Consider the following 25,125-nt stretch of genomic DNA (forward strand, 5'->3'; position numbering starts at 1 on the left):
GAACCACCCAGCTAAGCTGTTCCAAAATTCCTGACTCTAAGTGACTGTGTAAGATAATAAATGTCTTTCATTTTAAGCTGGTAAATTTTAGGATAATTTTTTACACAGCAATTGACAATATATCTTTAAATCTACAGTGAACTTAGCAGGTATCACTTAAGCATCCTGATTCATTCATTCTCATCATTACTGAATTGCTTACTGATTTTCCAAATTAGCAAAAATTTACTTTTTATGTGAGGAAGCAGCTTCCTTTGGATTTACCAAAACAGGAACGCTTTCTTTTACTGTTTTTGGATTTTAAAACTAGTGGTAAATTAGCTTATATAACTCAGTATTTTCAGTATTAAGGGTTGATCTCACTGAAAGTCTTTGTTCATTGAGAGCAAGAGAAAGAGACCTTTCTTTTTAATTAGCACAGTTACAAACACATTTGTTTATATAAAAATAATTACACATTTAAAAATTTTTTTTCTTTATTGATTTTAGAAAGAGGAAGAGAGAGGGAGAGAGAGAGAAACATCGATGAGAGATAACATTGATTGGCCACCTCCTACATGCCTCCCACTGGGGATCTGGCCCACAACCTGGGCATGTGCTCTGACTGGGAATCGAACCAGTGACCTCCTGGTTCATGGGTTGACACTCAACCACCAAGCCACACCGGGCAATTACACATTTTTATTGAGAAAAACATTCAGAATAAATAAGCTTGCTTTATTTTATTTTTTATGTTTTATCTTTATTGATTTGAGAGAGAGAGGAAAGGAGAGTGAGAGAGAGAGAGAGAGAGAGAGAGAGAAACATCATGAGAGAGAAACATCAATTGGCTGCTTCATGCATGCCCTCCACTGGGGATTTGGCCCACAACCTGGGCATGTGCCCTAACCAGGAATCAAACCGGCGACCTCTTGGTGCACAGGTCAATGCTTAACGAGAGCCACACCAGCCAGGCAATAAGCTTGTTTTAAATGATAAAACTGAAATGTCTACTTTCTTAAAAGTACTATAGTATTCCTAATGCTGATAAAATGTTCAGCATCATAATCACTCATACTGTTTAAAAATAATGAAATATTTTTTATAAACGATAATGCTCTAATCACAATTACCCATCAAATATATTAGCATAAATACATTTATATTAGTCTCCTAGAAAAAAGTAAAAAAATACCTTTAAAAAAACCATAATATAGATAAAAAATGCTTTAATGTTGGAACAAAGAGGTAGAAAACAGTCTCCAATGAAATCAATTTTTCTGGACACTAGAACCAAATCTAGTGCCATCCTTTTCAGGCAAGAACCAGCCTACAGAAAACAACGTACCAGGACACTGACACTGACACTGACAGCAGCTTAAGGGAGGTCATTGGAGCACAATGAGATTTTTAAAAAATATCTAATTTACAGCATAGGCAGGGTAGACTTGTACAGGGAGTACACCCTGAATGCCATACCCCAATCACTGTAGGTATCCAGGAAAATAAAAATAGATGCAGTATAGCCATAGAAAGGCAAAAACAAACAATATCCATGTTAAAGTTTATATAATGCAAGAATCAGGCACCAGAAAGTTCATAGGAAATGCTAGCAGTGAGGACCAGCTTAGACCACATGAGTGTGAAGATCGCAACAACTGGAAAATACACAGCTCACTTCAAGGAAATTCCTCTTTGCCTCACTGCTGCTAAACAGTGCGCTGGAAGTTAGATTTTTCAGAAAGAACCAAAAACCTAGATTTTTACATAAATTTTTACATAGTTGCAAACTCATTTTAAAACATTAAAGACTGTGCAGGTCTGTAAGCCTGTGTGTCTCCAATTTGTTAACTCTGCTCTGTGCAGTATTAAAGGGAACATAATTATCTAGTATTCTCCCATACAATTCAGCAACATCCCAGGCAAATCAAGAGAGCATCTCGCCCTGGCCGATTTGGCTCAGCGGTTAGAGCATCAGCCTGTGGTCCCGAGAGACCCGGGTTCGGTTCCCGCTAAGGGCATGTACCGTGGTTGCAGTTTGTCCCCGGCCCTGGTCGGTCGTGCGGGTGGCAGCCACTCGATGTGTCCCTTTCACATCGATGTTTCTCTCTCTCTCTCTCTCTCTCTTCCTCTCTCTCCCTCCCACTCTACCTGAACAAAAAATGTCCTCGGGTGAAAAAAAAAAAGAGAGCATCTCAATCATCAATTAATCAATTTTTTTTCAAATGTCTCATATTGAAATATAATTTGATCACAATTTTAGTTTGTTCCATGTTCTAAACAAGGCACAGAAAACTGTCCTTCATTACCTTGGATATTAGTTCTGAATTGTTTTTTAAATACAGGTAGTGTGTCTGTTAAACCACATTAGTGGCTTTCCAGCTGCTGTCTTATACCAGACCACATATGATGGCAATATGATTAGCAGGGGATAGGAATACTAGCCACATCCTACAGCCCTTAGCAGTTATACTGTTGAGTACCATTGCAATAATGCAACAATAAGCGATTACTGTCGGTCCTCATTTATTGCGCTTAATCAGTCCTAGGCTCTACCACTATAAATGAATTTCGCGAAGTAGGATTCTTTGTTTATACACAGTCGTCCTTCGCCACTTCGCGCTTCTACTTTCGCAGAGCAGTATTTGAAAAAACCACGATAGAATGAAACTGCAGAAGTCGAATGGTCAAGTGGCAGGGTACGACTGTAAAGGATCTTACAAAGGCTGAAATACACAATCTTAGTCTTACTAGTACTTCTCTAACCTCTGAGCAAATCAATCCTAAGTATATTATCAACCTAGACTATGCTTAAAATATCCAATGTGCTATAAAGAAATGGAAACATACAATTAATGCTTTACTTCAATAATCTGTCTTCATAGTAGTATTTTTCTCTACAGCAGAAATTACCTCTATTATCCATATTGTAGCATCCATACTACAAAATGAACTGTTCCCCAAAAAAGGAAACAATACATCAGAGAAAGCAGCATAGCACTGCTGTCTCTAACTTCTTTTACTTAGCTGTGAAACTCTGAACAAGTCAGTCATATGACACCTCATCTATAGTAAATTAATCAATTTTAATTTGCCAAAGAGGGATAAAATTGTGGTACAATTTTTCATTCATTAAATCAAAGCACAATAATCAACTTAAATGAGCTTTATAACTAAAATAGCTAAATGTAGATATCACCTTTAACAAATGGGCCATTAGTCATTATATTTTCCCATTCCTTCTTAAACAGATAACTTAAAATATGTTTTTCAAAATGCTGAACAATGTTAAATTACACAATTACTCACTAAATTATTCAATTAAACTTCATTACTTTGTTAATAGAAATTATGTGATACATGGTCTGAAAAACTTATAGGACTATACAGGCTGCACACCTCCTAGATACTAAGTGTTGAACCAGATAAAGTGGCATACATCACTTGATGTACATTCAGGCTTACTGAATTACTCAAGGTCCAATGACTGACTTCAGAACCACGTGCTGAGATGTAGCTGGAGAATTGCACCCTCTCACCCTATCCCTCACTCCATTACAATCTGTGGAGCTATATATATTACTTTCTGCCCTTTGTTTCTGAGTCCCCTCCCCTCTACTGTCAGTTCCAGTGCTTACCATCCATTACTATTACTGATCTTCACCACTCTCCATCTAGCCATATCCAAATATATACTGCTATCCAACATTTCTTTTCTGTTTCTTCATCATTATTGTCTCGTTTCCTGCTCTTTCCAGCTACCAGACAAAAAAAAAAAATCTACTTCACAGGTACAGTCACCCAATCAATACACTCTTTTCTTTCTAATTAAAAAGAAAAAAAATCAAAGCATGTCAGGATGATCTCTGGCTTTTCTGAAGCATTTTCATCACACTCTGATACTCAAAGTTTCATTCACTGATACAAAAGATGCTGTAGTTTCCTCTATTTCTAAGGTTGAAGTTATTGCAGATACCTGGTCTAGAAATTGAGCTTTTACAATTATAGCATTTTAGGGTTAAAAAGACAACAGAAAACATAGTGGATGCCTTCTTTAATCCTTAAAAGATTTACAAAAAAAAAAAAAAAGTCCAAGAACTTCTATTAAAATTAGATCTTAAAACAAATGGATAATTTATATGTTATAAATTACACACACACACACATATATATACACATCCCTAAAGCATATAAAAAGATGCTTAACAACACCAATCATGAGGGAAATGCAAATCAAAAGCACTGGAGACACTACTGCACACCCATTAGGATAGCTATTACCAAAAACCAGAAACTTGTTTGGCAAGAACACTGTGAAGCGTTGGTGAGGAGGGGAGAAACTAAAACCTCTCTGTATTGCTGGAGGAAATATAAAGTAATGTAGCCACTGTGGAAATAGTAAGGCAAGTCCTAAAAAATTAAACACAGAATTACCATATGATCTAGTAATTCCACTTCTGGGTAAATACCTAAAAGAAATGAAAGCAGATTTGCACAGCCATGATCACAGCAGCATTATTTGCAGTAACCAAAAGGTGGAAGCAACACAAGCATTCATGAATGAATGAATGGATAAACAAAATGTGGAATATACATTCAGTGGAATATTATTCAGCCTAAGGATATTTTAACACATGCTACAACATGGATAAATTTGAAGACATTGTGCTAAGTGAAATAAGCCCATCACAAAATGACAAATATTGTATGATTCCATTTATATGAGGTGCCTAGAGTAGAGACAGAAAAATCAGACAAAAAGTAGACAATTTAGGTCCTCTGCCCATGTTTAATTGGGTTGTCTTCCTTTTGTTGAGTTGTATGAGCACCCTATATATTTTGGAAATTAACCCCTTAACTGATGTATTATTGGCGATTATGGTCTCCTATATAGTAGGATCCCTTTCCACTTTGATGATTGTTTCTCTTGCTGTGCAGAAGCTTTTGATGTAGTCCCATGTGTTCATTTTTTCCTTTGTTTCTCTTGCCTTAGGTGTTGTATCAGTGAAAATTCTGCTACATATGATGTCTGAATTTTTGTGGCCTGCACTTCCCTCTAGGATTGGTATGGATTCACGAGTTACCTTTACGTCTTTTGTCCATTTCGAGTTTATTCTCAGGGATGGTGTAAATTGGTGGAATAGACACCTGTCCAAAAAGGACATACAAATGGCCAAGAGACATATTAAAAAATGCTCAACATCACTAATCATCAGAGAGATGCAAATTAAAACAACTATGAGGTATCACCTCACACCTGTCAAAATGGCCTCCATCAACAAATCTTCAAACAACAAGTGTTGGCGAGGGTGTGGAGAAAAGGGGACTCTAGTACACTGCTGGTGGGAATGCAGAATGGTGCAGCCACTATGGAAAACAATATGGTGTTACCTCAAAAAATTAAAAATTGAACTTCCATTTGACCCAGTGATCCCACTTCTAGGAATATACCCTAAGAAGCCTGAAACACCAATCAGAAAGAATATATGTACCCCTATGTTAATAGAAGCACTATTTACAATAGCTAAGATCTGGAAACAACCCAAGTTTCCATCAGTAGATGAGTGGATAAAAAAGCTGTGGTACATGTACACAATGGAATACTATGCAGCTATAAGAAAGAAAAATCTCTTATCCTTTGAGATGGCATGGAAGGACCTGGAAAGTATTATGCTAAACAAAACAAGCCAAGCAGAGAAAGACAAATATCACATGATCTCACTTATTTGTGGAATATAATGAACTAAACAAACTGATGAACAAAACTGACCCAGAGACATAGAGGTGGGGTACAGACTGACAAGCCTCAGAGGAGGGGGTCTTGAGGGGGGAGAGGTAAACCAAAGAACTTATATGCATGTATGCATGACTAATGGACATAGACAACAAAGCTGGGGATGAGACAAGGTGGGGGATGGGGAGGAGGGTGTCAGTGGGGGAAAAAGGAGAAACATCTATAACAAAAACAAATAAAAAAAAAGTAGACTTGTGGTTGCTGGGGCTGAGTGGAGGGGGGAGCTGGGAATTAATGTTTAAGGGTACTGATTTTTAGTTGAAGATAAGTTCTGAAGATGGATGGTAGTGAAGGTTGTATATCAGTGTGAATGTACTTAATGTCACTGAATTGTATAGTTAAAAATAGTTACAATAGTAAAACTTATGTTATGTATATTTACCACAATAAAAAATAAATGAAAAGTAAAGTAGACACAGGACAGTGAAGTACTTGCTAGTTATCCATGGCTACTGGGCAAACCCAATCTTTAAAACAGCACAAGTTATGAAAAAATGGTGCTTGACTTTGTTAGTGTTAGTATAGAGCATGGAAACATCTCTACATATCTAAGAACATCAGATTCTCCTCATAGAGGTAGCTTTGGAAAGCTGATAAAAACAGACTGTCAATAAATAAAATCCTTCATGCACAAACCAAATCACTGAATAAATATTTGTTCTCAAAATTTTTAAACCTTAATGCCTCCCTGTCTACCTCCTTGCTATTTCAAGATACAGCAACCATACTCTTGCCTCAGAGCCTTTGTTAGCCTAAAACCCCTGTCCCTTTACTCACTCACTTCATCAGAACTCTACACAAATAAATGTCCCCTTATCAGAGAGGCTAACCTTAGCCACCCTATCTAAAATACCATGCTCCATCATTCTCTCTCCCCTTAATGAACTTTATTTTTCTTCATAGCTCTTATCACTACTTGATGCATATATCAAGTTTGGTAATTTTCTTTCTTCATCCACTACAATGTAAACTGCAGGAGCATAAGGTGTTTATTGGCTACAACAGTATTCCCAGTACCTAGAACGCTACCTGGCACATTGAAGGTAGCTGATATTTGTTAAATGAATGGATGGATATTCACAGCTTCACATAGCACATTTCCCTCTTGGCCTTGGTACCATCTATGGGCCTTGCAGCGACCACTGTCTCAAAGCCATCCAGAGTATTCATGTTTAGGCTTCATTGGTGAAGTAGAAGGATCATCTAGTTTAACAGTCAGACAGAAGCCTGGTAACAGCAGTGACAATAAGAACTTAATTAAGCACTTCAAACAGTGCTCTCTGACTCCATTTCTAAATACACTAAATGAATACAGTATATCTGTCCCTCACAATGCTGGATAAAGATCAAGGATAAAGAATTTACCTCCAACATTGCTTTAAGACAAAATGATACTATGATTACCTAACAATCATCACATTGTACATATTTTGATAAAAGTTACAAAAAACTTGGTAGTGTGAAAACCACAAATTTTCCCTTTAAAACTTGTCATGTGATTTGGGGAAATGGACAAATGCAACAAAGTTGGTTGTCAATAAATATAGCCAAAAATTAAGTAACTAGTTACTTGACTCAAGAGATACACACTCTGGAGTACTAGAATATGTTAAATCTCTGGATGAAGGAGAGAAAAAACTGCTTCCAAAACATACCTAACTTTATTTCCAAGCCAAAAGTATTCAACTAAGAATTCGTCCCAGTTAAATGTCCCACCAGCGTCCATGCTCGTCACAACTTTTGAGAACATTTTATAACTGCACTTTAACCTTCTGTCTGCAGTAAATGACTTTTGGTACAGCTTTGGCAGTTGATAATTTATATATATATATATATATATATATAAAGTCTTTAACCAGAGAAGCGCAATATCTGCCCGCCTGAGAAAGCCTCGGAGGGCCCATTACTCCGCCGTCTCAAGGGCTCCCAGAACCCCCAGGGCCAGGTGTAAGGAAAGTAATTTAGGAACACACGTGTCCAGCCCGGCCAAGAAAGTGGAAAAGGCAAATGGGAACTGCCCATCAGCGGGGTCCACGACACTGAGCAGAGGTGTCCGCAGGAAACGCAGCGTAGGTCGGGGGAGCCTCTGGCCCTGGGGCCAGCAACCCCCACCCGAAGAGGCCCCCTACTCTGATTTCGGCCCGGGCCCGGCCGGGAACTCACAGCCCCGCACACGGAGGTCCTACCTGAGCTCTGCCCCCAGCTACAGGGCTGCGGGGGGAGGCGGGAGGAGGCGTGGCCTTCCAGCTCGCCCGGCGAACTCCCTCGTGCGGTTGTTATGACTTTCTCTCTCGGGATCCGCGCCCCGAACAAGTTCGAGTTGCACTTCCGGGGTCCGCAACTGACTGAAACGTCATTGCGCACGCGACATCCACAAACCCGGAAATGGGCGGGGCGTGGTCGCTGGCGTGGTTCCCGTGTCGCTAGGTGGGCTGGGAGAGAGGTCAGTGGGAGGTAAGAGTGGTCAAGGCAACTGCCTGCGGGCTGGCTCGCTCTCCTGTCACCCTTCTGAAGGGAGGGACACGCTGAAGCCTCGCTCTCCTAAGCGGAATTTAAATACAATTCCGGAGTGTCTGTGCAGCTAATTGCCTCTTCAGCTCCCGCGGTCTATCCGCCTTTACCGGTCCATTCTGTTCCTGAAAAGGCGGGAAGTGATTTAGAAGATAAAATTTACCTCTCATTATGACTTAGATAAAGCAGGAAGTTAAAGATAAGTTCCTTGAGCCTATCCTTTTCTCTCTGCCGAATCCAGGCTTCCTCGGAGTGTTTGCAGGTTCTGTTGGAGACCATTGCAATGAGTCCTAATCCTGTTGTTGGTGGAGGGTCTTGCCTTCAATTTGCAAAAAAATGTGACACCTGTGAAGTGCAGTAAAGCAACTGGCAGTAAAGTGGGGTATGCCTGTAGTAACAGGATAGATTGGAAACAGATGTGGAAAACTATAGTCACATAGCTGTCAGGGGTTTACTACCGAGACTTTTACTAAGTCCTTGATATTAAAAGTTACTCATGAAAATGTCCTCAATGGACCACAGAGTGCAAAATACATGATGTTAAATGTAAATTTTAGTGCATAAATCTTATGCACTGTTGAATGTAAGATCTCTTAGCTAGTTTAAATGTTAGAATAAAAGGAGAGTTTGTGTGTAGATATCTGAGCGTTTAAACAATTCCGATAAGTCCTAGGGGCAACTTTTAGTCTTCATCTGAGTTGACCAATCAACAGCATTTGATACAGTTAAGCACATCCCTGTTCTTGAAACTTTTTTTTTTTTTTTTTTTTACTTTTGTAAAAGCACAGTGCTCTTTTGATTCTCCTTTGCTGGATTCTTCCTGATTTCTAAATGTTAGTGTGCCCCAGATCTCTTCCCCTCTTTAGCCAATCTCATTCCCCAGGTGATCATCTCCATTCCCTTCACTGTCTTTTATATGGCATCACTATGCTGATAGCTTCTAAATGTCCGTATCCAGCCCTGATTTCTTTGAGTTCTGCATCCATATATCTAAATTCTTATTCAACATATCTACTAGGGTATTTCACATGCATTTAAAACTCCATATTTTCTACTTCCTAAACTTGTTATGTTACACATCTTTCCATCTCAGTAAATGGCACATTGATTCTTACAATTGTTCATGTCATCCTTTGATATGTCTTTCTCTGATATTCCACATCCAATCTCTCAGCAAATCTGTTGGCTCTCTTTTCAAAAGGTGGGGTGGAGGAGTGGGCAGGAGGATGTCAATGGAGGAAAATAGGGAGGGACATTTGTAGTACTTTAAATAAAGATATAGCACATTAAAAAAGGTAGACCTTATTGGATGCTATAGTTGTCTTATTTTTTCTACATGCTACTATTCCTACCTCCCTTTAGTCTAGTGTCCACTGGCAGCTGTAGAAATCCTTTTAAAATGCAAGTCAGAATTTGTTACTTTCCTCTTCAAAACCTTTAAGAACTTCCCTACTCAAATAGAATAGGAGATTGTTTCCATAAATCCATAATATCCTGCATGATATGGCCCTGTCCACCCTAATGCCTCCACTAATGAAGAGGGTGGTAAGAGATTTGGGGTAGGGGTTGGAGAGCAGGGAAAATTTGTCCAATAACCTTGGATTTGGGGAAACAGGAGTCCCAAAGGTAATTGACAACTCTCTTGCGTGGAAATATTTAAAGGCAAGACACTGACTAAGGGTGCCTGTGATGATAGAGTAAAAAAAATAAGAACTGTCAAGTTTTCCCAACAGCTAGTGGATATGTGGGCACATGGATGCTTATTTTTGTTTTCTATGACTGCCATAGGAAGTATAGTGAGTCCTCACTTAACATCATCAATAGGATCTTGGAAACTGCAGCTTCAAGCTAAGTAAGGTATAATGAAACCAATTTTACCATAGACTAATTTATATAAATAAGAGATAAATTCCTATAGCATACTTCTGGTCACAAAAACATCACCAGACTTCTAAATAAAGACCCTAACATTTCCAATATTTAACATTGAAATAAATATGAATGATCTATACGTACATTTAAGAAAGATTAATAAAAACAAGTGAAATAATTACCTGCTCCTAGTAGCAGGTAGCCAGAGCCTAGCCAGTGACAGCTCAGCGAGCAAGGCAGGAACCAGCCCTGGGAAGGATGCAGAGCTCACTCACACACTCACACCCACCCTCACTCATACTGGGACAATTTAGACATGCCAATTAATTTACTGTGTACATCTGTGAGACATGGGAGGAAACTAGAGTACTCAGAGAAAATCATGAAGGCATGGGGAAAATTAGCAAATTTCACACAGACAGTAGCCCCAGCCCGGAATCTTTTATTTATTTTTTCTCACCAATGTTATAATGAAATAATGTTGAATAAAATGATGTTATTCAAGGACCTGCTATACCACAAACTAAGTGGCTAAAACAACAGAAACTTGTTGTCTCATAGTTCTGGAGGTTAGAAGTCCAAAATCAGGTATAAGCAGGGTTGGTTCCTTCTGAGGGCTGTGAGGGAGAACTTGTTCCATGCCTCTCCTGATTTTTGGTAGTGTGATAGCAATCTTTCATGTCCATTGGCTTGTAGATATATCACCCAAATTTCTGCCTTCATCTTCATCTTCTCCCTGTGGGCTGTCTCTGGATCCAAATGTCCTCTTTTTATAGAGATACCACTCATCGGTTTGGGGCCCACCCTAATGACCTAATTGTAACTTGATTAATGTTCTAATTTTCACCTAAGGTTACATTCTGAGGTATGGGATTAGGACTTCAATGTATCTTTTTTATGGCGGTGGGGGGCACAATTCAACCCCTGGAATTGTTTTGAGAAAGGAAAGAAGCAACTCCAGAAGAAAGAGAGAGAGAGAGAAAGAAAGAAAAAAGAAAATGCCAACTGGTAGAATGAGGTTGTTTAAACCACCAGAAAATGGGCCACATGGGAATTTTGAGATGCTAGGTGGAGCATTCATCTCATGTATCAGGGAAAGGCAATGTTGAAGTTCCTGGATTGGGGTAAATCTCCAAAAATGTACAAAAGTACCTACAGACAGAAAGCATCAGCATTTGGACATTTGCTACAGAAGGGACAATGGCCTCAATTTACAAAAGCATTTTCTTCCCACCCCTAAGCTGACCCTGATGGAGCTCGAAGTAAAACTAGTATGGGACACAGAGAAGTAAAAGGTAGAGGAACTAAGACAAAATATACCATACCCCCTTCCTTCCAATCATATTTGTGGGCCAGTAGGGCCTATACTGGGAAAGAGAATATTTTTAAGTGATTTAGAGGTTTCCAGTTCAACATGTCGAGTTTGGAACTTGAAAATCAGTCACCATCCTCACAAGAAAAAAGCTGTACAAACCAAAGATCCACAGATCTTCTTATATTTGTCATTGGATTGTCACAGGGCAAACTGTTGTCCCCCAAAACAATACCGACAGACAGGTGGATAAAGAGAAGCACAATTGACTGGGAGCAGAAGCCAGCAATGGGAGCCAGTATGAGTAGGAACACTTTAAAACTGTAATTAATGAATTGTTGCAGGCTCTATGTGGTCTATCTTGAGAGTTAAAAATTCACAGACTAGCTTGAGTTAAAAGCTCCAAATGGTCGCAATAGTGTGTGTTTGTGGGAGTGGGTACCCACACTTTTGTAAGTTTTGCTGTCAAGAGCTCTGCCAGGTTCTTAAAATGAAGAGAGGAGAAAAACCTCTGACAGTGGGAGAGGAAAAGTGACCTTTATGAAAAATGCCCAGAGCTCTCTGTTTTCTGTCTTTCTTTTTTTAATCCTTACCCAAGGACATTTTTGCATTAATCTTTAGATAGGGTGGGAGGGAGAAAGGGGGGAAGAGAAAGAAAGAAACATCAATGTGAGAGAGACACAGAATGGTTGCCACCCACCTGATCCCAACCGGGGTGGGGACAAACTGCAACCAAAGTACGTGCCCTTAGCCCTTAGCGGAAACTGAACTTGGGATCTCTGGTCCTCAGGCCACCGCTCTAACCGCTGAGCCAAACTGGCCAGGGCTCACTCTTTTCCTTAACAAAGACTGCCTGTAAGGGAAACTATTTTACCAGAGCCTACCCAACTGGGAAGTTACCAACCTAGAGGAATGGAAACACTCAATATCGGCCTGTTCAAAGTTGAGGAAAAGTAGACAACATGCAGGAACAGAAGGCTACTGTAAACAGGTAAAAATGCCAAGAAAGAATCAAAAGGAAATATTAGAAATAAAAAACACTATAACAAATAAAAATTATTAGTAACTGAACACAACCATGGAAAAAATCTAGGTTGAGGACATGTCAATAGAAACTTCCAAAAACTGAAGCAAAGAATGAAAAAGACAGAATAGACTATCCAAGAACTATGGGAAAATTACACAGGGTGTAACATATGCTTAATGGAATACCAAAAGGAGGAAAAAAAGACAAAGGATCCAAAGAACTATTTGAAGTAACAATGATAATTTTCCAAAATTAATGACCTACAAACCCACAGATCCAGGAAGCTCAGAGAATTTCAAAAATGATAAATACTAAAATAAACAACAACAACAACAACAAACCTACACCTGGGCATATATATTTAAAGAGCAGAAATTCAAGGACAGAGAATATCTTGAAAGAAGCAGAGGTAAAACAAACAAAAAACCATCCTTGCCTATAGAGAAAAAGGATAAGAATTACATTGAACTTCTCTTGAGAAACTATACCAGAAGAAAGTGGAATGAAATATTTAATTTTTTTTCCCTTTATTGATTTTACAGAGAGAGGAAGTGAGAGGGAGAGAGAGATAGAAACATAGATGAGAGAGAACAGCGATTGACTGCCTCCTTCATGTCCCCCACTGGGCATTTGGCCCACAACCTGGGCATGTCTCCTGACCGGGAATCAAACCAGTGACCTCTTGGTGCACAGGTCGATGCTCAACCATTGAGCCACACCATCCAGACTGGAATAAAATATTTAAAGTGTTGATGAAAAACAACCTAAAATTCTGTACACAATGAAATTATTCTTCAAAAGTAGAGAATAAATAAAAACTCTCAGTCAAATAAAAATTGAGGGTAAGTGTCACCATTAGACCTGAACTTCAAGAATTGTTCAAAGTTTTTCAAAGAGATAGAAATCATATAAGTTATAAAGTTGGATTTACATAAAGAAAGGAAGAGTTTTAAAGAAGGAATAAATGAAGGTGAAATAAAATCTTTTCCTTATTCTTAATTGATCTAACAGATAAAACTGTTGAAAATAATATCAACATTGTTTTCTGTGATGATAGCTTATGGATAAGTGAAATTAATGACAGCAATGTTCTAAGGAACAGGAGGGAGAAATTGGAAATAATCTGTACTTTCACTACCCATGAAAAGTTATGGTATTATTCGAAAGTAGACTTAGGTAAGTTATAAATATATTTTTCAAACTCTAGGGCAAACACTTTTAAAAGTTTTTAAAAAGTCTAATTAATATGTTAAAAAGGGACAGAAACTAGAATCATATAAAATATTCAATTAAAATCAGAGAAGGCGAGAAAAGCTGGAAGATAAAGAAAGGAAAGAATGACAATGAATAGAAAATATTTTAAATGATTTAGATCATATTGGTTTTTTAAATAAGTAAAAATAAGACACTCCAAAATATCCTAATATGACCAGAAAAGCCATAATGCATGTCTGTCGTATAAACCACGAATAGTGGGAAAGATCTGACAAAGCAGGTTTGGATTGTAGTTAGTAGAAGAAAAACTAGGTTTTCTGCTTTTTATCCAGCCCCACCAAGTACTGCATATTCAATATATGTCACATCCAAATATCTGTAGATTAGAGAAACTTTAAAGTTTAATGCATTATGTCAAGAACTATATAAAAGTCATATTTTCAAGGTTGTAATGGTATTTCCTCTTTGGAATATTAGGACTGTGTAATTCTTCAATCCCTTTTTAGTACATTTTCTCTCTTATTTATTTATATTTCCTTCCATTATATCTCAAATCCAAGCTTCTCTATTATTGGTTCTCCACAATTACTTCTGTAAATACACTCTTACTCTTCTTTGTTCGAATTCTCTTATACACTGATGTCTCTATTGTGGGCAATCTGATTATTCCCAAATATCCTCAGAAACATATTCTACCTCCCAGTATTCACTGGAACTTGATATATTGGATGTTGAATATGGTCAATAGGCTTTTAAGATTCAATTTCATATCCTTATAATGACCTTTTTCTCTTACACACACACACACACACACACATACACACATTACATTGCTTTAATAAATCTTAGCAGTGGGTGCATAACTATTTTATTAGTCCTGTGAAATTTCCTAGTTAATTTCTGAATGGAGAGATGGTTTTGAAGAGCCCCCCCATACACACACACAGTTATGCATTCTCTAAAGACAACACATACAATGGAGACTGAGCCCAAGATACCTCAATGTTGGAATCATCAGACAAGACTTTAAAGAGCTATTATAACTATGCTCAATAACATAAGGGAAAGGATACTCATACTGAATGAAAATATAGAAATCTCAGCAGACATAAAAACTATACTAAAGAAACAAATGGAAATTCTATTTGCCAAAAAATAGAGTATCTAAAGATTTTAAAGCTGGATGGGCAGAATGGAGATTGTGAGGAGAGGATCAGTGAATTTGGAGGGAGATTAATACAAGAATATCATAAATATGCACAATGTAGTCAAGCTACTTAGAACCAATAATAAAAAGAAAAATTTGAAAGCAGGCAGAATAAAATAACACATTTATAGGGGAACAATGATCCAGATGATCATTGTTTCCTCATCAGAAACTGGAGGCTGGGAGAGAGTGGATCATCTTTTAAGTGCTAAAAGAAAAAAAAAAAAATCTGTCAATATAGAATTTTGTATCTAGTGAAATATACTTCAGGAATGTGAAAGAAACATTTTCTTGTAAATGAAAAATAACAGAATCCATCACTGCACTACCAGAAATGGTAATGGAAGGGCAATAAAGCCAGATGTAAATTTAGATCGTCAGGAAAAAGGAATATTGGAAATAGAAAGTATCTCAGTAAATATAAAACTTTATTTTTCCTCTTAATTTTATTAAAATACATATAACTGTTAAAATATATATAACATTGTTTGGTAAGGTTTATTATATCTATTGATATAATATATATGAAAGCTATATCATAAAGGACAGGGCGGTATAGGTAGTAAATGGACCTATACATTCTACAGAAAGTTAAGGATATATGTTTTGATACATAGAGAAACTACTAAAAAATGCAAAGAGGTATACCTAAAAAGCTAATAGATAGAAAGATATAAGAATGTCCATAGCAGTTTTATTGATAATAACTTAAAACTGTAAACAGCACAGTTCTCCATCAGCTAGGGGGATAGATATATAAATTTGGGTATATTCATGCAATAGAATACTACTCAGCAATAGAAAGGAACAAGCCACTAAAACATAAAACAACATTAATGAATCTCAAAAACATGCTGAGTGAAAGAAACCTCACACAAAAAGTACATACTGTACAATTTCATTTATATTTGCAAGTTCTAGAACAGGCAAAAGTAATTAATCTATGATGGAAAGACTGGAGCAAAAATACTAAGGTTGGAGTGTGCCTAGCAAATTCAAAGAGTTACAAGGAGGACAGTGTAGCTGGAGGGGAGAAAGCAAAGAAGAGTTGTCAAACAGGTAATCATAGAGATAAAAAGGGATGGATGGAAGAGGGAGACTGGATATTGTAGGCCACTATTACAACATTTTACTCTGAATGAAAAGGGAACTCACTAGACAACTTTAGAGGAAAGACACGATCCAATTTTAAATGGTGGCATCACTATGGCTGCTCTAAGAAATGACTGTTAAGGGGTCAGTGGAGAAGTAGGTAGATAATTTGGGAGGTTGTGCATTCATCCAGCTGAACAATGATGGTGGCTTGGATGTATAAGCACTTAGAATGGTGTCTTATTACTCAAGAAGTTGTAGTGCTTAATGTTATTTAATTTACAGATGGCCAAGTCAGTTTTTAGTCGTTCAGTATTTTTTAATGTTCAGATATCATGGACACAGACAACAGTTTGGTGATTGCTGGAGTGAAGGGGGAAAGTGGAAGAAGGTCAAGGAGAAATCAATGTTGATGGAAGGAGACTTTACTTGGGGTGGTACACACCCAATACAATATACAGATGAAATATTATAGCATTTTAAACCTGACACCTGTAAAATTTTATTAACCAATGTCACCCCAATTAATTCAATAAACAAAAAAGTAAAAATAAATGTTCAGATATCATATTTTTAATTTTCAAAGAATATTTCTTATTCTCTGATTGCTCACTTTTCATAATAGAATGCTATTTTATGTCTGCAATATTGTCACAAAGTTATCTTGTGTTTCCTGAACCATCTCCCTTCCTCTAAGAATCATTATTCTGTTTGTCATGATACTTTTTAAAAATGTTACTGTTTTTTTTTAAGATGTCTGGTGATCCCTGGTTTTCTGTTCATATTTTTGTAAAATGGGTTATGTTGATTAGTTTATAGATAGATAGAATATTTTTCCTTCCAATATTTTATCACAAAAATGTACAACTATACAGAAAGTTAAAAGAATAGTACAGTGGATACATGTATTCCCACCACCTAGACTCAACTATTAATATCTCACTATACTTGCTTTGTCACATAACTACCGATCTTTTATCAAGCCATCAATTATCTTTTTTTAAAATGCTAATTCTTTTCAAAGCTAATCATGGCATTAGTTTTTTCTGTAGTTGTATAGGTGGAGGTGTATTTTCTCAGTAAGAGGAAAGAATGAGGCTCTGAGTCAGTAGACAGTTTTTCAGTAGTGAAAATTCCCTTAAGGATATAGGGGTCGAAAATAGGCAAGCTAGCATCTCCCATGGTTATCAAAATAAAGGTTTTATTTTTGTGGAGGAGAAATTTCCTGCTGGTCTTCCCCCTTACCCCACAGCCAATTTTATACCTTTTCAGAGGCACAGTGTAACCTCAAGCTTTGCCATGTTGATGTATTTCTTCCACATCATGTATTGGTTAAGAATGGATTGTTTGATCAGAAACCCCAAATAACAACAGTGTAAACAAGGCACAAGTTTATTTCTTATACACATAAATGCAGGCACCCCAGAACTTATTTTATGCCTCCATAATTATCCATGACTCAGTTTTCTACCTTTTTGTGGTTCTGTCAAGCTCAGCAGATGCCATATGCCAGGTGGCTGCTCCAGCTCTAATCATTATGCTCACATTCTAGCCCAAAGGGAGAGGGAAAATGTCCTTTAAGAATTTCCCAGGATTTGTTCACATCATTTTTGTTTACATCTTATTGGTCAGTATTTAGACCAATAACTACCATGCTACTAAGTATTAGAAAATATGATCTTGCTTCTTCCAGGTGACCATGTGCTGCAAAACAAAAGGGACAATGGATTTTTGCTTTAAGCTTATATACGTTATTTTCAGGAAGACATTTCCCAGGCAGATTGCTCACTATCTCTAGGGAACCATTCTCAGGGTGTTGGCCTGGGGCAGATTCCAGCCACAGTGTGTCTGTGCCCAAGGTATGTTGTTTCTGTTCAGTTGGCCATGTTGAACCAGAATTTTCCCTCGATGAAAAGAACTGCAATGGAATTGCTTTAGGGATTTTATAAGAAAACATATGTACTGTCTAACTTTCTTCACTTTTATATCTGTTTTGGATTTTGGGGTCTGCTGGAGTAAAAATTCATCTGAAGAAAGTGTTACTCTGTGGACATTTGAAAGCTATTGTCAGTATCCTCAGCAGATAGCAAAGGCTCTCTACTTGGCAACGATTAGAGAAGATTTTGCCTCTCCCCTCTGCAATTCTAGGCTCTCTGTGGCCCCCAGGAAACAATTCAACTGAAATGACCCATCCACTCCATTCCTGTTGTTAACTCAACAATTCCTGGCATAGCACCACATACCTGCACAAAGGAAAAGCTTCTTAGGCCTTCCTTTTTCCATTTAGCTTCAGGATAACCGGTTCAGTTTGTAGATTTTAGTGCATAAGGTGAAACATCTTGAGCCTATGTACCTCCTAGTTGTGCCAGTGCTTACCAGGTTAGATTCAAATACAATGTATAGCATAATGCTATTTAGATATGCAGTAACTTCATTTTCTATAACTGATCTTATGTTCTGCTAAGGTAGACTTTTTTTTAATCCTTAATTTTACCAGTTGAAACTAACTTTCTTTTCCATTATAAAATGTTTGCTGCTAAATGTTTACTCATTCCAAAAACTAAACTTTCCATTAGGAATTCATCCCATCAGACATTTGGCCCCATTTCTGCTTCTTCCTTCTCATGATAGTATCGAGTATGGGGGTAACTTAAGTATCTTCATGAAGGTGGTGCAAAAAGGCCTCTCTGTCCCTGTGTTGTTTTCTGGGTTCCTGTTGGACTCTGTTGAGGTGACTTTTCTCCTGTCTGGTTACTGGGAATCCTATAATAGGGTACACTGAGGCATGGGCTGGTCTGTCTCATCTGGTCTTTTGGTCATTGTCCTAGTATTCATCACTACTGTCCAACAATACTAACTCTTGCTTGTAGTTATGAGGTTCCTTCAATCTGTGGTATTCATCTCATGACACCAATCCTGGGACAGAAAAACTCAGTGATGGAATGTTTTCAACAATATATTTCAATTGTGCCCAAGGTGCATTATGGTTCTTTAAAAATCACCATCAAGACTGATGTCAAGGAGCTTACTGCCTATGCTTTTTTTCAGTTTATATGGTTTCAGGTCTTACATTCAAGTATTTAATCCATTTTGAGTTGATTTTTGTATATGGTGAAAAATAGTGATCTAGCTTCATTTTTTTGTTTGTGGCTGTCTAGTTTCCCCATTGTATATTCCTGGTTCTTTTATCAAAAATTAACTGACCAGAAAGTTGTAGGTTATTTCTGCCCTCTATAATCTGTTTCACTGATCCATGTGTCTGTTTTTATGCCAATACTATAATGTTTATAAATAGTTTGAAATCAGGGAGTGTAATGCCTCCAGAAATGTTCTTCTTTCTTAAGATTGCTTTGGTTATTGCTTTTGTTGTTCCATACAAATTTTAGGATTGCCTTTTCTATTTATGTGGAAAATATCATTGGAATTTTGATAGGGATTGCATTGAATCCATAGATTGCATTGGGTAGTAAAGACATTTTAACAATATTAATCCTTCTAATCCTTGAGCACAGGATATCTTTTTTGTGTGTCTTCAATTTTTTTTTCATTAATGTCTTATAGTTTTTAGTGTGCAGGTTTTTCACCTTCTTGGTTAAATTTATTCCTAGGTATTTTCTTCTTTTGTTGCAATTGTAAATAAAATTTTTCTTCATATCTCTTTTTGATAGTTCACTATTAGTATATAAAAACACAACAGATTCTTGTATATTGATTTTTGTATACTGAAACTTTACTGAATTAATTAATGCTCACAGTGTTTTGGTAACATCTTTAGGATTTTTCATATATAATATCATGTCAGCTGCCAATAGTGATGGTTTTACTTCTTCCTTTCCAATTTGGATGCCTTTAAAAAAATTTTTTTTCCTTGCAACTATTCTGACTAGGACTTCCAATACTCTGTTGAATAAAAATGGCAGGAATGTGCATCCTTGTCTTGTTTCTGATCTGGAAGGAAAGCTTTCAGCTTTTCAACATTGAGTCTTATGTCAGCTGTGGGCTTGTCACATATGGCTTTTATTATGTTGATCAATGTTTACTCTATACCATTTGTTGAAAGTTTGTATCATAAGTGGATGTTGGGTTTTGTCAAGTGCTTTTTCTGCATCTATTGAGATTATCATATTATTTTGATCCTTCATTTTGCTAAGGTGGTATGTCACATTGTTTGCTCTGCAGTTGTTGAACCATCCTTACATTCCTGGAATACATCCCAATTGACAGTGGTGTATTATTCTTTTAATGTATTGTTGAATTTAGTTTGTTAAGATTTTGTTGAGGATTTTTGTATTAGTGTTCATCTGGGATATTGGCCAGTGATTTGCTTTACTTGTAACATCCTTGTCTGATTTTGGTATCAGGTTAATGCTGATCTCATAAAATGAATTTGGAACATCCTTGTCTGATTTTGGTATCAGGTTAATGCTGATCTCATAAAATGAATTTGGAATATCCTTGTCTGATTTTGGTATCAGGTTAATGCTGATCTCATAAAATAAATTTGGAAGTATCCCCCCCTCTTCTAGTTTTGAGAGAGATGGAGAAGGATTGGTATTAATTCTTTGAATGTTTGGTAGAATTCACCAGTGAAACCATCTGGTCCTCAACTTTTGTTTGTTGGGAAGTTTTTGAATATTAATTCAATCTCTTTACTAGTAATCCGTCTGTTCAGGTTTTCTGTTTCTTCATGAGTCATTCTTGGCAGTGCCTATGTTTCTAGGAACTGATCCATTTCTTTATAGGCTGTCCAATTTGTTGTCATATAATTGTTCCTAGTAATCGTTAAAAGAAAAAGAAAAGGTGACACCCACCAGCCTTTGTCCCTGAGGGTATTTTGGCATGTCCCTAGATTTGCATTGTTAGATGCCTGCCACTAGGCCAGTGTTTTAAGAGTAGCAAATGTGTGTTCAAGATTGAGTCTATGCCTGGACCTGGGGTGAGTGACTTTGGAACCCTGAGCCTGTTAAGAGTAATTTTTCAGCCTATTAGGTCTTTTGGACATGAGCCCCGTTGGTCTTCAAAGCTACATGTTTTGGGGGGCTCATCTGTCAGGTACAGATCTTAAAAGTTGGAATGCCCAGTGTGGGATTCAAGCCCTTTGCTCCTCAGAGAGAATCTGCAGGTTTTGAGTTCCCTTCTCATTGCAGGTCACAGCACAAAAGGTGGCGATTATTGACAAGATGTGTCTTAGCCTCTCATACCTGCTTCATTGTGGGTTTTTTTTTTTTCTTATTTGCAAGCAAATAAATAGTAATGTAGTAATCAATCAGGTAGTTTTTTTGTTTCTTTGTTTTTTCCCCCAAGGAAATTATTCTACCTGTTGCTATAGTTTCAATATGTTTGTGGGAAGAGGTTAAGTAGATCTCCCTATATCACCGTCTTTGACTAGCACCTCCCTGTGTGTCATTATTTAAAATTTGGGTAAGTTTTTTTCACATCTTTACAACTCATTTACATATTATCTCAATTAGGGCTCTCAATACAGACCTCAATAACTTTTGGTGGACAAACTCCAGAGTGGCTCCCATCATCTTTACCTCTTGGAATTCATACTATTGTGTGATTGTTCCCTTCCCCCGAGCATAGGTGGAATGAATGACTTGCTTTTAACCACCAGAATTTGGTAAAGGTGATGAAATGTGCATGATTAAATGCATTTGATTATGTTACATATGATTGTAATGTTAATCATGCAAGGAGACTCTCTGTTCCTTGCTGACCTTGAGGAAGCAACAGACCATTTGGGGAAGACTTAAATGAAAGGAAACTGAGGCCGCAAGTCTGATAGCCTGCTAAGTAACAAATGTCATCAGTAACTATGTGAGCTTGAAAGGGTATCCTTTTTCAATTGATCCTTATATGAGAGCATAATCTGCCTGACACTTTCATTGCAATCTTGTGAGATCCCAAGCAGAGATCCCAGCTAAACCATGCCCAGACACTTGACACATAGAGACTATGAGATAATAAATATATGTTGTTTTAAGCTGCCAAATGTGGTAATATTGTTATGCAGCAATAAGTAACTAACACAGACCTTTACTCATGCAGGTAATTATTACTATATTTTGAGGGGAAAAAGGTTTTACAATGTTTGGGGTTCTTTAAATTCTGGAGAAACCGCCCTGGCTGGTTTGCCTCAGCAGTTGGAGTGTTGGCCTGAAGACCAGAGAGTCCTGAGTTTGGTTCCCGCTAAGGGCACGTACCCAAAAAAAAGGAAAAGAAAAGAAATTCTGGAGAAACAGGAGTTTACTGCTTTACTGATGGTGCTGTTGAAAACATGTCTCAAAGGCAAAGCAGATAGTTTTGTATCATTGTGTGGAATATACTGGTCTCATAGTTCCCTATTAAAATTTAAGAGCTTTCAGGCATCATGCTAGGAATGTTTATTTGTGGAGATTCCACCTACAGCAGTTTTTCTTTCTTAGTTCTGGTAAAAAAACAATAACATAAAATCTTAACTATTTTAAAATGTGTAGTTCAGTAGTATTAAGTATATTCACATTGTTCTGAAACAGATCTCCAGAGCACTTTCATCTTGTAAAAATGAGAAAGTCTACCTATATCCATTAAACTACTCTTTTCCCTTACCCTAACCCCAAGTAAACACCATTTTACTTTCTGTTTCTGTGAATTTGACTATATTAGATACCTCATATAAATGGAATTATGTACTATTTGTCTCTTTCATGACTGTCTTATTTCACAGTTCATTCATGTAATGTGACAGGATTTTGTTCCCTTTTAAGGCTGAATGAAATATTTCCAGTATAACTAAACGCATAAAACATCTTTTAAAGATTTTTTTTTTTTTGGTAGTAAGATATACTAATTACAAATGACCTGAAGTTCTCTTTGACTCATAATTTCTGAAGTGGAATAAGACATTTTGAGTAAGTCAGTATTGTTAGGCAAAACAGGTGATTTGTTTTTCCCATTTCTTGTTTGGTAGTTCTATGACAGTGTTTAGTAGAGATAATAAAAATGTAAAATATCTGAAATATACATTGCCATCTATATTTTATTAAAATTAATTCATACTGTTTTCACAAGTAACTGCTAAACCAATAATAAAAGATACCTCTTTATAATTATAAAATTACAGTTAAACAGAACAGTGAGGAAGATATTTTTTTCTTTTTTTTTATCAATTAATTAATTTTTGTTACAGATGTTTCTCCTTTTCCCTCCACTGATTCCCCCCTCCACCACCCTCCCCACCCTGTCCCCAGCTTCGTTGTCCATGTCCATTGTTCGTGCATACATGCATATAAGTTCTGTGGTTTATCTCTCCCCCACCACCCCCTCTTCTGAGAATTGTCAGTCTGTATTCCACTTCCACGTCTCTGGGACTACTCCATTCTTCAGACTGTTATGCTCATTATATTCCACAAACAAGTGAGATCATATGATATTTGTCTTTCTCTATTTGGCTTGTTTCACTTATGATAATACTTTCCAGATCCCACCATGTCGTCTCAAAGAATAAGAGATCTTTCTTTCTTACAGCTGCATAGTACTCCATTGTGTATATGTACCACTGATTTTTTATCCATTCGTCTACTGATGCACATTTGGGCTGTTTCCAGATCTTAGCTTTTGTAAATAGTGCTGCTATGAACATGGGGGTACATATATTCTTCCTGATTGGTGTTTCAGGCTTCTTAGGGTATATTCCTAGAAGTGGGATCACTGGGTCAAATGGAAGTTCAATTTTTAATTTTTTGAGGTAACACCATATTGTTTTCCATAATGGCTGCACCAGTCTGCATTCCCACCAGCAGTGTACTAGAGTCCCATTTTCTCCACACCCTCGCCAATACTTGTTGTTTGATGATTTGTAGGAAGATATTATTTTATAAAAGATAATATTTTTGTAGTAAGCATATGGGGAGTTATTCCTGTTGTTAACATATACAAATGCAAAATCATTGTGAGAAAGGAAACTCTTTTGAAATACCACTTCTTATTATATTTTAAGAAACATACCAAGTAGAGAGTCAAAAAGATCTGGTAAATCAGTGACATGTTATTTAACAATTCCAGTTATAAATTTTACTGCACTTATGGCTACAGTAATTTTACTGAGCAAGCTCTTCTCTCTTTTCTATTTTCTTCTCTTTCCGACTCATCCCAGTCTCTTCTTGCTATACTTCTTTGAAAAGGGAATCATAGAGAAATGCTTACATCTATTTTGTAAAAATTACAGAACATGGAAATCTGAGGACATCAGAAACCATGATAGTCAATGTCATATGGTTTAAAATAGTTCATGATATAAAGCTTCTCCCTGATGTCCTGTAGATTGCTCAATAGTCTAAATGTCTTCATTGTAACTTATTTGTATGGCAGTCATTCAAACAACTGTGTTTATTGACTGTTGACTAAATGAATGACTTTGTAGTAGGTATTTGGGGAGACTATTGTTATAAAAGGAGACTTCTCATTATACTGTGAGGCCTTTACAGTTTTTAGAATCTAGTATCAGGCACTGATAGGAAAGTTATAGTATGTATAACTTTACTTGGCATACAGGGTGCTAGAACACATTCAATTTCCTTAGTGTGTGTAATGTAATGGAAATAAGAGAAGTAACAGAAACTATATAGATAATGAGCTGTAGAGTAGACATTGCTGGAGTCAGTTTTGGACATAATTTTGTGAGAAAGACGGTTTCTGGTTGGGAAAAATGGCAAGCGTGTGGCTTGAGCCAAAAGAATGGCTGGCAGTTTCCTGAACACGGAACCATTGGGTATAGGATCTGAAAGCATATGCTTGGAACTGATGCTTTAAAAACCACTATATGCAGAGATATGAATAAAGCTATACTTCAGGAGAGTGCTTTTTGTGGCAGTGATTAAGATAAATTGGATGAGGAAGAGGCTATGGGAAAGGAGGCTGGTAAGACCTGGACTTGGGATACAGCTACAAAATTAGATTTAAATTTCCAGATGACTTCAATTTTCATGTGACCCCATTCAACTTAACATCCAAATGTATTTAAAAATCTTTAGGGGAAAGATTCCCCAACATTTTGTCTGTTGTCATAGATTCTTCAAGACTGAAAGAAGAAAAATAATTCAAAGGGAACACGAGATGGCAGCAATTATTATCAT

General features: G+C 37.0%; 1 protein-coding gene across 10 annotated transcripts in view; it reads right to left on the bottom strand.

Moving 5' to 3' along the window:
- Positions 1-8,119, bottom strand: part of FAM172A (family with sequence similarity 172 member A) — a 419,901-nt gene extending 411,782 nt beyond the window's left edge. For 4 of the 10 annotated variants that reach the window (XM_036280340.1, XM_036280342.1, XM_036280341.1 and 1 more), the window contains exon 1: positions 6,803-6,958. The gene's annotated coding sequence lies outside the window, so the exon portion shown is untranslated. Of the gene's footprint in view, positions 1-6,802; positions 6,959-7,959 lie in introns of those variants that run through there. The other 6 variants (XM_036280326.1, XM_036280324.1, XM_036280343.1 and 3 more) reach the window with 5 other exon arrangements.
- Between the last annotated feature and the right edge of the window lie 17,006 nt (positions 8,120-25,125).

This window comes from Molossus molossus, unplaced genomic scaffold (assembly GCF_014108415.1).
Source record: "Molossus molossus isolate mMolMol1 unplaced genomic scaffold, mMolMol1.p scaffold_m16_p_3, whole genome shotgun sequence".
In the NCBI taxonomy this organism is placed as follows: Eukaryota; Metazoa; Chordata; class Mammalia; order Chiroptera; family Molossidae; genus Molossus; species Molossus molossus.